General features: G+C 33.6%; 1 protein-coding gene across 1 annotated transcript in view; it reads right to left on the reverse strand.

Moving 5' to 3' along the window:
- Positions 1-3,558, reverse strand: part of igsf9a (immunoglobulin superfamily, member 9a) — a 181,162-nt gene extending 177,604 nt beyond the window's left edge. The window contains exon 1 of the mRNA XM_030150820.1: positions 3,395-3,558. The gene's annotated coding sequence lies outside the window, so the exon portion shown is untranslated. The remainder of the gene's footprint in view (positions 1-3,394) is intronic.
- Positions 3,559-14,301: the final 10,743 nt, after the last annotated feature.

The raw sequence follows: 14,301 nt of genomic DNA on the forward strand, positions 1-14,301 counted from the left end.
TTGAGGTTTTCTCACGTTACAGATCAAAACATTTCAGTTTCATCAAAAGGAGTCACTTTTTTATTATACGTTTTTGGCAGAAAGTCTTAAAATCACTAGGTCGGGTTAGTGACAAAATATTCCACTTGATTTTAAATTATTACATTTTCAGATTTACCCAGAAGGGAAATTGGAGAGGAATAATTCCTTTACTTGCTTTGGAAAAATTAAAAAATAAGTTAAACTGCAAAAAAATACACTTAAAAAGCTTTGGGACATATGGAAACCTCTAAAACTTCAAGAAAACAGTCAACACAGCAAAAATGAAGCCATAGATATGCAGTATTTATGCAACAAAGGACATATTACTACAAAATCATAATACCAGGGAATTAACCCCTAACTCTACCAGTGTAAAGGTGTATTTTTAAAAGAAAATGACAGCTTATGGTTGAATCTGTGAGTATCTTTCTAATTGTACAAGCCCAAAAGACAGAATACTTTGTAACTTCTGAGGTTATAATAAAGTATAATATAGCAAATGGAATATTATTCATTTTAACACAAGCAACATGATTCTGCAGATATTTTCTATTTTATCAGTTTACTCTCATGCAATTGTGACTTTTTCTTGAAATATTGCAACTTTATTCTTCTAAAATAATACAGTACTATAGATGATCAAATATATAACACTGTTACCTAGGGGTGTTTATTGGCAAGAATCTGGCAATATGATACAAATCACAATACTAGAATCGCGATACACTATATCACAATATATCATGATACTGTTAAAAAGGCTTTTTTTTTTTTTTTTAAATGATTATTTCCTTGAAGAACTGAATTACAACAGAAATCTGCACAAATACTAAACACATTTTTATTTGATCAGAACAAGATCTAATGTTATATCCCTAAATTTTCCTGTGTTCAAACTTAAATTATATTTTACAGACATTACAGTTTAAGATCCAGTTCAAATGTTCATATTCTCTTAGTTCAGAACTAACATCATAACTAGGGGTGTAAGAAAATATCGGTTCTGCAATATATCGGATATTTCATTTCATAATACTGTATCGGTATTAAAAAGTACTGTATTGATATTTTTAGCTATTTATTCAAATGCAGATATTTTGGAGGTTAATTTTTGTTTTTTGTTTTACTTTTTTGTTTATATTTTATTTATTATTATTTAACACTTTTTTATTAAACAATTTTAGTTCCTTTGTTGGGATTGCACATAAATAATGTTATGACGTTAGTTCTGAACTAAGAGAATATGAACATTTGAACAGGATCTTAAACTGTAATGTCTGTAAAATATTATTTAAATTTTAACACAAGAACATGTAGTAATATAGCATTAGATCCTGTTCTGATCAAATAAAAATGTGTTTAGTATTTGTGTATATTTCTGGTGTTATTCAAATCTTCAAGGAAATAATCATTTTAAAAAAGAAACAAACAAAAAATGGCCTTTTCAACAGTATCATGATATATCGTGATATAGTGTATTGTGATTCTAGTATTGTGATTTGTATTGTATCACCAGATTCTTGCCAATACACACCCATAATCATAACATTATTTTTGTGCAATCCCAACAAAGGAACTAAAATTGTTTCATAAAAAAGTGTTAAATAATAATAAATAAAATACTAGAAGCACTCGGAGAGCGCAGACCTCCGCCAAGGCTGATCAGTGCCCCGCCCCCCCCCCCCACGCCAAGGAGGTTATGTTTTTGCCAGGGTTTGTTTGTCTGTCTGTTTGTTTGTTTGTCTGTCTGTTAGTGTGCAACATAACTCAAAAAGTTATGGACAGATTTTGATGAAATCTTCTGGTCTGCGCCCCCCCCCCCCCCCCCCCCGTGGGCCCCCCCACCCCCGATCACCACCAAAATTTAATCATTTCTTCCTTATCCCATTTCCAACAAACCCTGAAAATTTCATCCAAATCTGTCCATAACTTTTTGAGTTATGTTGCACACTAACGGACAGACAAACAAACAAACAAACAAACAGACAAACAAACCCTGGCAAAAACATAACCTCCTTGGCGGAGGTAAAAATGAACCTCCGCAATATCTGCATTTGAATAAATACCTAAAAATATTGACACAGTATTGTGAAATGAAATATCCGATATATTGCAGACCCAATATTTTCTTCCAGCCCTACTGTTACCAGAGTCAGTCTAGGCCTACTTTTACTACTTTCACTAACTTTTCCTTATTCCACTTGAAATACTTGAATATTTGCTTTTCTATGCATCACATGTGAGTGTTTTCTTCCACATCTATTGAAGACGAGTCTCTTCCATCTTGTTTCTGAACATATTTAGTGTCATAAACTCATAAAACCTCAGACTTAACCTCTTTCTGACCAGAAACGACACAAAGCCAGACGTGATCATGAGAAATGTCTTCAAGCTCTGAAAACTTTTCTTTCTTTTTTTTTTTTTTGTTTCTTTTTTAAAATGATTATTTCCTTTAAGAACTGAATTACACCAGAAATATACAGAAATACTAAACACATTTTGATTTGATCAGAAGAGGATCTAATGTTATATCTCTAAATTTTCCTGTGCTCAAACTTAAATTATATTTTACAGACATTACAGTTTAAGATCCTGTTCAAATGTTCATATTCTATTAGTTCAGAACTAACATCATAATTAGGGGTGTAAGAAAATATCGGTTCTGCAATATATCAGATATTTCATTTCACAATACTGTATTGATATTGAAAAGCATTGTATCAATACTTTTTAGGTATTTATTGAAATGCAGATATTGTGGAGGTTCATTTTTGTTTTTTTGTTTTACTTTTTTGGTTTATATTTTACTTATTATTATTTAACACTTTTTTATTAAACAATTTAAACAGTGTTGTGAAATGAAATATCCGATATATTGCAGAACCAATATTTTCTTCCAGCCCTACTGTTACCAGAGTCAGTCTAGGCCTACTTTTACTACTTTCACTAACTTTTCCTTATTCCACTTGAAATACTTGAATATTTGCTTTTCTATGCATCACATGTGAGTGTTTTCTTCCACATCTATTGAAGACGAGTCTCTTCCATCTTGTTTCTGAACATATTTAGTGTCATAAACTCATAAAACCTCAGACTTAACCTCTTTCTGACCAGAAACGACACAAAACCAGACTAGATCGTGAGAAATGTCTTCAAACTCTGAAAACCTTTCTTTTTTTCCCTCTCTGTTTCACACAGTTTAATGAAAACCTTCCGTTCATTATTGGAGTTGAGATGCATGACGAGGTTCGGAGGATTGAGAGGAATATTTTCCCCAGTATGAGCTCACACAGCATTAATTCCTCATCCTTTCAAAGCTGCTGGAAGTCTGAGTCACTTTCAGATCCATTAACGGTCGGTGCGTGTTTCCTACCTGGAGCCGCTGTGGGGGGATTTCCTCAAAAACACATCCTTAAAATGTTCTTTTAGTGCTTTTTCACGCAGACTTGTTGCTCCGTGGAGTGTCCGGGTGCGTGTGGAGGACTAGAAACGGGCCTGGATCCTTTTGTGAGGCTGAAAACAGGCTGAAATATGAGCGTGTTCTCCTCCACCGCCGCAGGCTACAGGTGCGTGTTTCACGTCCAGGTGACTGTGCGCCACCGACGCACCAGCGGCGCGTCACGGACCCAGGCGGTGCGTCCTCCTCCTCCTCCTCCTCCTCCTCCTGTTTCCTTGTTGTGTCCAACCTGTCAGACCACATCGGGTCTGAGTTAATTACACCAGCCCAGATCCAGCCTGTGATGCCGAGGCCAAAGTGGATTTATTTAAAAGGCCGAGGATTATCAAATTAAAGGAAGGCGCTTATTTCTGCTCCTTTTTAATCCTCCATGGCATCCAGCTTTGTGCGAACCACAAGAGGGTGTCCTTTACCTGATGAAACAGGAGGACCTCCGAGTCCCAACAACCCCCAGAGACCTGGATCAGGTTCTGTGGTTCCACACTGGTCCTGGTTTATGTGTGGGTCCTTATGAGCTGTTCAGGTTTTATTTATTATTTCACTGTATAGTTGTTGTGAAAGTTTATTATGATAAAAGTCAGTGCATTTATCAATAAAAATGTATCTTTAACACTTTCATGCATGAATTATCAGAACCTTAATCAAGATTTTTTTTTTTTTTCCTGAGTGTTTTTATTCCTCTTTAGGCATGGAAAAACAATGTGATTGTTTTTCTGGTTTTTTTTTTTATGAACCTATTTTTCATGAAGTTACAAAAATGTCCACTCAGCTGAACACCATGCGTTTAATTTTTGAAGCAAAGAAACATGCATTAATTTATTTATTTAGGATCCCCATTAGCTGTACCATAGCTACAGCTATTCTTCCTGGGGTCCTTACAATAATCTTTATAACTTGTCAATGCAAATAACATACAATATATAAAAAAAACAAAAAAAACAAAACAATTTTTCACATACTACATGACATACAAAAAAAAAAAAAAACAGACAAAAATACAGACACAACAGCTCCTTTAGGTCAGCAGCAGTTAAGTAAATACAGTACATATATTCACTTAACCCAGGTATCAATCATTTATGGTCAACAGATGTTTCTTAACTGATTTCTTGAATTTCATTTTACACTTTTCTTGTGTGATGTGTTCCAGTGGTTTGCTCCATTCTTGCATAGCTCTGTGTATTACCATTCATTTCATTACATTTGTTCTTCATTTGGGTAGTGTAAAATTACCTCTGGTTGTCTGCCTGGTTGCATAGCTATGTCTATCTGAACTAAAACAAACATTTTTATACAAGATGGATGTTTTTTTTTTTTGTTCTAATAATATTTCTAAAGAAAACCAGTAATGAATAAAGTAATCTTTTTTTAACAGAGAGCCAGTTCAAGTGGTTATGCATCTCAATAACATTTATTCTGTAGCCACACTGCCACATTTACTTTCATACTGTGTGAAAACTATAAAATAAAAACATTTTTAAGCTCCTGAGACACAGCAATACATTTTTGTCCTCTGTAGGGGACAAAAGTGGAACAGTTTCACTTAAAAAATGCTGTCCGTTGTAAAGGACATTCCATTAAAATAAATTAATAAATAAAAATAATTATTAAAAATGTATCTGAAAAAACAAACAAACAAAAAAACTGTTGCATTATGCGGTTTCCAATCAAGACAATTGTTTAATGGGAAAAAAATTAAATTTTCACTTTCCTGGGTCTCAGGAGGTTAATGCTGCTCATCTGATGTTTTCTCACATTTGAACATACTATAATACTAGTTATTACTCACTCAGATAATATGCAAAAAAAAAACAAAAAAAAAAAACAACTCTGTTAATTACAGTCTAATAACAATTAGCAATTGATTTAGATAAAAGAACAGGAAAGTTACAGAATTTGGTATGAATGTCAGTTTATGGTTTGATGCATAAGCGTCCACTGTGTTGGTTGATATGGAACTAAAACAGCAAACCCATGAATATACATGAGAACAGCTGTAGAATAACTGTCCACTGGAGTGACCACTATGCATGAAAGGGCTAAATGTCTATTTAAGTGATAATGAGACCTAAATATTTTCGTACATGTTGACATCTTTTCGTTACGTTTTAAACATATACTGACTGACATTAACCCTTTCATGCAGGAATTATCAGAACCTTAATCAAGATTTTATTTTTCCTGAGTGTTTTTATTCCTCTTTAGGCATGAAAAAAAACAATGTGATTGATTTTTTTTTTTTTTTACCTATTTTTCATGAAGTTACAAAAATGTCCACTCAGCTGAACACCATGTGTTTAATTTTTGAAGCAAAGAAACATGCATTTACTGACATACTGTGTGAAAACTATGAAATAAAAAAATTTTAACCTCCTGAGACCCAGCAATGCATTTTTGTCCTCTGTAGGGGACAAAGGTGTGACAGATTCACTTAAAAAATGCTGTCTGTTGTAAAGGACATTCCATAAAATAAATTAATAAATAAAAATATATGTATAAAAAAAAAATGTTTCTGAAAAAACAAACAAACAAACAAACAAACAAAAACTGTTGCATTATGCAGTTTCCAATCAAGACAATTGTTTAATGGAAAAAAGCTAAAATTTTCACTTTCCTGGGTCTCAGGAGGTTAATGCTGCTAATCTGATGTTTTCTCACATTTGAACATACTATAATACTAGTTATTACTCACTCAGATAATATGCAAAAAAAACTGTTAATTACAGTCTAATAACAATTAGCAATTGATTTAGATCACAGGTGTCAAACATGCGGCCCGTGGGCCAAATTTGGCTCACCAAAGGATCCAATCCGGCCCACGGAATGAATTTGTGAAATGCAAAAATTACACTGAAGATATTAACAATCAATGGTGTCAAAATCATTTTAATTCACGTTTCACATACAGACACATACAGTCCAAAAAGATTTCAAGGGGGTCAGACCAGTAAAATATTATCATTATAACCTATAAATAATGACAACCCTAAATTTTCTCTTTGTTTTTTGGTGCAAAAAAGTAAAATTACATGAAAATGTTGAGATTACCAAACTATACGTTTACAAAAAATGTGAATAACCTGAACAAATATGAACAAATGGAAATGTCTTTAAAAAAAAAAGTAAATGCAGTTTTGCCAATATTCTGCCTGTTACTAAATGTTTTGTGCGATTGTAACGCACATGTGTGAATGATAAACTGATAAACCAAGACAGAATATTGCTAAAATTGCACTTGTTTTTCTTAAGACAATTCAAGTTGTTCATGTTATTCAGATTTTTAAGGAAACTTTATAGATGTAAACCTGATCATTATAGAATTTTCCTTTTTTCACTGTTATTATTTTACTGGTCTGGCCCACTTGAGATCAAATTGGGCTGAATGTGGCCCCTGAACTAAAATGAGTTTGACACCCCTGATTTAGATAAAAGAACAGGAAAGCTACAGTAATGGTATGAATGCCAGTGTCTGGGATTATGCATAAGTGTCCACTGTGTTGGTTGATATGGAATTAAAACAGCAAAATCCATGAATATACAAGAGAACAGCTGTAGAATAACTGTCCACTGTAGTGACCACTATGCATGAAAGGGTTAATACTACAAGTTACAGTAATTGTCAATAATATCCAGATATACCAACCTCATTCATTCATTCATTCATTCCTTTGTTTCGCGCAGAAGAAAAACCAAAACTTTTATGTGTACGAGGAACTAATAGCAGAGCAAATACATTAATAAATAAAGGTGATTAAACAATATAGGAATTGCCATGTACACTAGTAATAACAAAATAAATTCAACAAGTATTGCTGAAAAAAGAGTGGGAAGAAGAAAACTTATTAAATCCAAGCCCCATCTCTCATTTATACAACATAACACATTACTTTTGCTTCCTTAATGATAAGATTACATCTGTTTAAAGTCCTAATAATGTAAATAACAGATAGAAAACAGATTAGGAAAACTGATGTTTATAACCCATAGTACGGACATAAATGATAGCCTGCGTAATTTATAATACAATATATTCAAAAATAATCCCATACCAACAATGGTAATGGAAGTGACACATACCAACATGGTAAACAACAACAAGCACAAACCAACAAAGGTAAGAAAGAGCCAAGGATGGAACGGTCCAGCAATTAACAATAAGCCTTACGCTCCCTGTACTGTGACCAGACCATAGGTTTGTAAAGTGATTTAAAACTGTGGATATTTTGGAATTGTTTGTGATGAACATCCAGACTGTTCCACAGTTTCACCCACATACAGACAGACTAAAGCTCTTCCTGGTAGTTTGAACCTTAGGTAGTGTCAAATTTCCAAAGCCTCTAATGCCATATGTACTTTCTCTAAGTTCAAAAAACCTTTGTGTTATTTGGTAGTGATTTGTTGAACACTTTAAATAAGATTAATAAGGTATAATATTTCACAAGGTCATGAATCTTAAATAAGTTGGATTGAATAAACAGATTATTACTATGTGCTAGAAATTCAGCCTTGTGTCTGATCCTCACTGCTGGTTTTTGTTTTATGAATAATGGATGTATGGAACATTGATAATTGTTGATGATGATGATAATGATGATGATGATGATTATTATTATTATTATTATTAGTAGTAGTAGTAGTAGTAGTAGTAGTAGTAGTAGTAGTAGTAGTATTATAGGGGTATTATAGGGGGCTTTTCAAAAAAAGTGCTTTACAAAGAAATTCATTAAAAAAAAAAGAAATGATTAAACATTTGAATATGGAAAAGGGTGTGACTAAAAGCTGATAAAAATCCAATAAATAAGATAAACAAGTAGCTCAGATAAAAAAAGGATACACTTTCCAGTGAAAGTTTGAAGAGACTTAACACTGATGTCCATTCAATCCTTTCAGTTTTCATCTTGGATCCTTATACAGATTCAAGACCACGGTTTGAGGATCTCAGACTGAGCACCAGAATCAAAATAACATTTGGACCCAGGTCACAAACAACTTCAAAAGTAATCAATACAATCTTAAAATCAATCCCAAAACCACCATGGTGCTAATGTAAAGAATCTAAAACAGGTGAAACGTGGTCGCGTCTTCGTGTCCTGGTAAAAAGTCGAATATATGAGTTCTGCTCATGTTGGAACAGGTCCGTGCACTGTGCCTGCATCATTATTTCTGCATCTAGGCCATAAAAACAGAGTTATATGAGCCTGGTAATATGTTACTCGAAGCTTACATGCATCAAACAACAACTGGTAACTCAGACATGGATGGCAGTATTTATAGAATCAGCCCATAATAACACTTTCACTCATTCTACAGATGATGATCTTCTAGAATACGATGCATGTCTGTAGATTAACCCTCTGGTTCCCACCCACAGACGTCCTTCCTAACCACCAAAGGTAAGTACTCTGGACAGCACTGTAGTACTGTCAAAATGTTTTTCATACAGTTTTTTTCCCCCTTTTTTAGAGGGGATTTCATCAACTTGAGTCATAAACAAAAATACAAAGTACTTAATACCTGTCATATTTTAACATAAGAAAACCCTATTTTTGATGCAAACACACACACACACACACACACACAAACAATTTATTTCTTTCAATATACTACACAAAAATTTGACTTTTTTTTTTTTTTTTTTTTTGAAGCCTGGCATATGTCAATGATTAACAGGAATATGTGTTAATATACATTATTATTGTTTTTTGTGCTTGTGCTGGGGTCTAATGTTACATGCTAAAATGTGTCTGTATGAATTTTTTACTCACTTTCGGAGAAATGTGTTAGTGTAGTAAATTTCCATTGTTTACCATGTCCTGATTTTAGTGGCTGAGTCAGAATTTCTAACCCTATAAAGCCTGAATAATTAAATCATTGACAGAAAATTGTAGTTATTTGAAACTGGAGCCTTTATTGGTCCTTCTGAACAACCAAAAAAAATTTTTTTTTTAAATAGCAATTTCCATGTATGAGTTTCAATTTTGTACCATGTTTGATACATCGGGTCTCAATCCTCAAATATTATTTTTTAACAAACAAAAAGATAATATAACACGAATATGTCTAACAAATTGGTAATTCCTTTTCAAAACTGTCAAAGTTCTGCCTCCTTCCTCATTAACCCTTTCATGCATGAATTATGTGAACCTTAGTCAAAATTTTTTCTTGAGGGTTTTTATTCCTCCTGAAAAAAAAAAAAACAATTTAGGGTTAGGGTTTTTTTTTTCATAGAGTCACAAAAATGTCCACTCAGCTACACCATGCATTTAAATTTTGAAGCAAAAAACATGTATTTAAAACTCAATATCAGAAAGGGATATTAAAACAATGAAATAAAAACATTTTTAAACCTGCTAATTGAATGTTTTCTCAAATTTTAACATATTTTAATACTAGTTATTACTGACTTCATAGAGATAATATACAAAAAAAAACCTTTTTGTTTAAAAAAACAAACAAATAAACAAAAAAAAACCCTATTAATTACAGTCTAAAAATTACCAATTGATTTACACTAAACATGTTACTCTAGATCAGGTTTCTCAATAACAGCATAGTTATAGAAATGGTATAAATTGCAGTGTCTGGGATGGTGCATAAGTGTCCACTGTGTTGGCTGATACGGAACTAAAACGACAAAATCCATGAATATATAAGAGAACGGCTTTGAATAACTGTCCACTGGAGGGACCACTACGCATGAAAGGGTTAATTTAATCTTGTAGTGTCACTGGAAAGGCCTCTGGTGAATGAATTCCTCCCCCCTGGTGGACTATCTGTGTATTGCATGTATCTAATTGTATACATCAGGTTTTTCAAGAACAAAAAAATCACACTGATCATGTAGAGGGCTTCAAAACTTATGTATCAAATATAATAACACTGACCATTATAGGGTTAAAAATCATGCAAAAATGAACAACTTTTGAATTCTGATGAAATACAAATTGTGAAAAACAATATGACCTTTTATAACATGAAGTGTAAAGTGTGCATAATATGCTCACCTGAATACCGGGAGGTTAAACTACCATTTATAAAGTACTTCAACATGTACAGCAGTGGACTGAAACATAAACATCACAGATAAGACTAAACTATTATACTGTACAATTAACTTTGACTTTTCACAGTTTTGGTACTTTTTCCTCATGTCAGCTGTAACTAATACATAAAGCCTCGACATGAGCTGACTGCAATCATTTTGCATACTCATCAGTGCGTCTGTAGCAATTACTGTCTCCAACTGCAATTATTTTGCATAATAGTGACTATCATCTCATTCTCCACTGTTTGAGATGTGACAGACGCTGGTGTCGGTACCTGTCATTATCTGTCTTTGTAGATTTCCATAATAGGGTGAAGTTATTCCAGTCAGATATGCTCTGTGCAATGTTTGCTTTCAAAGTCCGAAAAGGGAAACTGAAATGCAGCGCTCATTTATGTTTCCCGCTGTTCAATGTAGCATTAAAAATACAGAAAACTTACTCATGGTCCTGAATGCAGAACTTTTATTTGTAGTGCTGTATTTTCAGAGTCTCCATCAGTACTTTTGCTTATCCCCAAAATAACATTATTTTTTTTTACCCTCACAATCTAGAATCAGTTAATTTTGATGGGTTTATTTTATCATATATATCATATCTTTATCCTAAGGTCTATTAAGAATGCAAAAATAGCTCAACCTGCACTAACCTAATTTGGCAGAGTGCATTTTTTAGGTTGTCTGCCTGTCATTTACACAGAAAAGTATCTACTATAACATCATACTTGTATTAAAACTGAGAATAACAGCATTCTCACACTGGAAGATATCATTTCACATTATTCACAGCCATCAAAAAGCATTTTTAGCAAATGTGGATTTATTTGACCTAAATCATCCCCAAAGGACAAACATTTTAGCATATTTACATAAATTTACATGTTTTTATTTTGTTTAGATTTTTGGAAAAGGCATCTGATATCTGACTGAGAAGCACATAATATACCAAATATATCAGACTAGTGTGTTGACCTTTAGGGAACCATGGGCTCTAGATGTGGTAGTTTTTATTCTGGGGAGTGCAGACTTATGGGAAAAGATCTTCCACCTCCTGGACTTCATGATAGTCAATACCAAGGGTGGGATGTGAAAAGTGGGAGCGACATCCCAGTCCCCCAGCACGAATATTTGTTGTGTATTCATGCATGTTGTACTACATTTGTCCAGCAGTCACCACTAAAGTTGTTCTAAGTGTAGGGAACTTGATTTTGGGCATACAACGTGATTGTAAGGCTATTGTACTCCAAAATTACTGAAATTTCCCAAAATATTGGTCCTATCACCTTGCCGTTTTTGCTACTGTCTTCCTTGACCCAAAATACACAAGTATGCCAAACTGTAGCAGTCAGCTCTTTCTGGATTTTGTGTCATACCCGAGACACACACACACACAGACACGCACGCACACACACACAAAGTCCACTTCCCTTTTAAAATATAAGATGTGCATATGTATGTTTATGTAAATGTGTAGGTCTATTTGTTCAGATAATAGATTACACATTTATATAAACTACATTTCCATGTATGTATGAGTGTAGACAGACTTCCTCCAGGATGATTTGATGATTCGATCCAGTTCAGTTTACAGTGTAGTTTGATTAAGGGGTCTCTGGGCTGCAATTGAAGATATCATGTAACTCATCCAACATACGCACAGGTTCTCCTAAATTAACTTTTACCCCTACAGATGGTTTAAATAACAACATATTAACATATCAGACAGCTGCACTGAATCATGGGACATCATTCTGTCTTCTCCTTTGGTAAATGATGGTTCAGTGTATCCTACGCTAAAGGAGACACAGAAGGAAACACTGAGGCTCCTTTCCTTGACATTTAGAGAACTGTGACAGTTCTTATCACGGTTGACACTCAAGTACCTCCAAGTCGTTTCATTAGAAACCGAATGAACCTCCATACATTTTCGACAACCTGAAAACACAAGAAAGGAGTAGATAAAGTCCTGTTTCCTTTCAAACTGCTTGAATTACCACTTTGAGTAACATTAGGGAATACTGTCATAAACCCATAAAGACCCAAACAGCCAGTGGCAACCAAAAAATCATCAACTGATCGAAAATGTTTAATAAGTTCTGAACCACTTATTCTGTTAATACATGTAAATAATTCAGGTAAAATGCAATTTTTCATCTTTTCATGGTCATCAGATATGACCCATCTGGACGTTCAGAGGCTCCGTAGTGAATCATCTTCTGCAACACTGAGCCCATTTACATGACCATAAAAATCCGAGAACTCGGAGCAATTTGATAATTGCCGTAATCAGATGCGACATGCACATGCACTTCAGAAATGCAATAATCGAAAAACCTTAGTTTACATGTTTCAGTCCATTATTTGATTTCTTTTGGAGTAGGTACGTACATTATAAGACGTACGCTTCCTGTCACTTTCAAAACATTTGATTTTGTCTTGTTGCCCATGGCAACGCCTACAGTGTCAGCATTTGCTGTCCTTATGTGGGAGCTAATAAGACTACAAAACAGGTCACATGTTCCAGCTGTCCGTCATTTCATTTCATTGTTCATTTACCTTTTCCCTTAGGTTCACGTTGTTGCTGAGTAACTTCCATTGATATAGATTTTTTTTTTTACACGTGCAGATGAAAAAAACCAAGAAATACATCAGATTAGCCTGTATACATGCGGAGTATTGGGGAGAAATCTAGGTGTGTTAATCCCAATTCTTATAATCAGATAACTGCCGTTATCGGATAAAGCCTATCAGATTATCCTGTTTACATGATCACTTGAATAATCCGATAACTCCAGAAATCAGATAATGATGGGAGTAAAGGTGTGCATGTAAACGGGCTCATTGATTCACCAGTAAAAACCCATGGAGTTTGACAAATGAAAGTGGATGGAGACACTTGTTTTTACATTCAGTTACTGATATCTTTGCTGAAAAAAGTCTCTTCTTAATTTTTCTGTTTTTGAGCTAATAACCATTAACTTTAACCTGAGCTTGAACATCTGCATAATCAATGGAATCAAACAAAACATAGGAAAATACCAGATTTTCACTGAAAAAAACACAAAATACAGAGCGTAATATTATAATAAATGGTGATAAATCACTTAAGAAAGGTAAACTACAGGGAAAAATCCATTTGGAAATTACCAAAAAAGTAACACTGGGTCTTTATGGGTTTGAAAAAAAGGTCCTTTTTTTTTTTTTTACACTGTTTACAGGTACAACTAAAAAAATCAGTACAAGTCAGTGCATTTTTTTGTTCTTTCTTTCACAAGATCCAAATAAATGATTACACAATCACTGTTTTTTGCCATTTTCTCTACCTGTTACAACTATTCCTTATTAGTAGTTGTATATAATTCTTGTTCTTTCTGCATGTTTTTCTACATCTCAAAGTTTCATATGTTGCATAATTTGTGGAATCCATCAGTTTAACACAGAATTTTACTGTTTTAAGAGTATCATGAGCCAAGTTATCATGAAGAAAATTGTCACCTTCGTAAAACATTTTTTTGAAACAAATGACTTTTTGCCTAAATTATCAAATAGTCAATTTCTAGTTAAGTTTTTTGAGTTTCCTGAAAAAAAAAGAAAAAAAAAAGGGAAAAAAAATTACTCAGTCAATTATTTTAGGAGGTGATGGTGATGGTGATGGTTTAGGTGATGACATGTTGTATAATTTGTGGAATCTATCAGTTTAATGAAGAATTTACTGTTCTTGGGCATCATGAGCAAAGTTATCATGTAGAAAATGCAAAATCAGTCAACAGATCATCCCACA

This window comes from Sphaeramia orbicularis, chromosome 12 (genome assembly GCF_902148855.1).
Source record: "Sphaeramia orbicularis chromosome 12, fSphaOr1.1, whole genome shotgun sequence".
NCBI lineage: Eukaryota > Metazoa > Chordata > Actinopteri > Kurtiformes > Apogonidae > Sphaeramia > Sphaeramia orbicularis.